The sequence below is a fragment of the Frankliniella occidentalis genome, unplaced genomic scaffold (assembly GCF_000697945.3).
Source record: "Frankliniella occidentalis isolate FOCC.00 unplaced genomic scaffold, Focc_3.1 Scaffold135, whole genome shotgun sequence".
Taxonomy (NCBI): Eukaryota; Metazoa; Arthropoda; class Insecta; order Thysanoptera; family Thripidae; genus Frankliniella; species Frankliniella occidentalis.
In genome coordinates, this window is record NW_026267262.1 from 633702 (window position 1) to 635204 (window position 1503).

The window sequence follows — 1503 nt, forward strand, 5'->3', positions numbered from 1 at the left end:
GGGGAGGTGCTCGGATCGAGATGCCACTTGCAAAACTAAAATTTTTGGCACCTCACTCAACTTGATCGGACATCGACAAAAGGTCGCACCACGCTATCAAAGTTTAACATGGAGCTCTTATGGGAAAATGACCTGAAAAGTAAACTTTTTAAAAAATAGGCTTATCATTGCAAAAATTTTGCATTTTGATTCCAGAAATGAAATCTGCACGTCAAAACAAATCCAGTGATGTGCCACACTTGGTGTTGTATTCAAGGGTCCGTGGCCAGGTGGGGCCGTAACTTAGCTAAATTCTACTAAAAATGGCAAGAAGATCCATAAATTAGCATCTCTCAGCGGGTGCTCCTTTGGTGGAACACCAAGTGTGGCACATCACTGGGTGTGTTTTTGACGTGTAGATTTCATTTCTGGAAACAAAATTCAAAATTTTTGCAATGACAAGCCCATTTTCAAAAAAAGTTACTTTTAGGTCATTTTCCCATAAGAGGTCTGTGGTAAACTTTGGTAGCGTGGTGCGACCTTTTTCCTATGTCCGATCAAGTTGAGTGAGATGTCAACAATTTTAGTTTTGCAAGTGGCCTCTCGATCCGAGCACCCCCCCCCCCCTTACTTTTTGAGCCTTCAGTTTTTTTTGCCGCCCTCTCGCGGGACACGCTCGTGGCTCGAGCCCGGTTAAAACGGCAGGGGTGGCGCAGCCGCGCCCCGGCATCGAACCGAGAACCGGCGTCGGGCTGCATCAGCTGAGCGACGTGTCCCCCCCTCCCCCTTATGCTCCCCGCTTGTCCTGGCCGAGCCTAGGGTAGAGAGACTCAGAGGGAGAGAGCCGTCAACTCGGGGCCCCGCACGCTGCGCTGTGATTGGGTCGGCACTGCTAGGCGCTGCGCCCGCTGGTTGGCCGGGCCGCAGGAATACGGACCAGATACGGTGACTGAATACCTACTGAATACCGGCCCCCCCGCACCGCGCCCGCTGCCCCCGCTGGCCCTACGCGCGCCCCCCACCTTCTCCGCTGGAGTCGCCACTGCGATCGGCGCGTCCTTCTTCTCTCCCTTCTACTTCCTCCTCTTCTCCCTTCCATCCTTATCCTGCGTGCGCTGCGCTCCCCCGCGCCAAGAAAGCGGCTTTTAGCCAGCAGCTCCAGCCACCAGCATGGCCTATCCGTAAGGGAGGAAGCGCGCGCCTATCCGTTCTTACAAGTCAAGACTGGCATGTGCACAACCCTGCTCTGTCGATTGCCTACCTTTCAGGCGGGTCATTAAAACTCAGTGAGCATTTTTAAAAAAGTTAAAAGGGGGAATAGAAGCAGATTGTGGTGCCACAGCAAGGGCTCTTCGAGGCACTCGTTGTGCTTGAGGTGCAGGGTTGGTGAAGCGCCAGGGGCGCAGGAGATAGTGGCAGGGGATGGGGGTGAGTGTGGGGAGGCAGAGAGGTGGGCCCTCACTGATCCGCGAACAGGTGGACACCATTCGCGAGCAGGTGGAGCGGCTCGCGGCTCTGTGCATC

The 1503-nt window shown here is 54.3% G+C and overlaps 2 protein-coding genes across 3 annotated transcripts in view; both read left to right on the forward strand.

Moving 5' to 3' along the window:
* LOC113213811 (uncharacterized) overlaps positions 1-1503 on the forward strand; it is a 53197-nt gene that overhangs the window by 8601 nt on the left and 43093 nt on the right. The gene's annotated exons all lie outside the window — the stretch shown is intronic.
* The window catches only part of LOC113209941 (uncharacterized), a 35505-nt gene that overhangs the window by 1476 nt on the left and 32526 nt on the right, over positions 1-1503 (forward strand). The gene's annotated exons all lie outside the window — the stretch shown is intronic.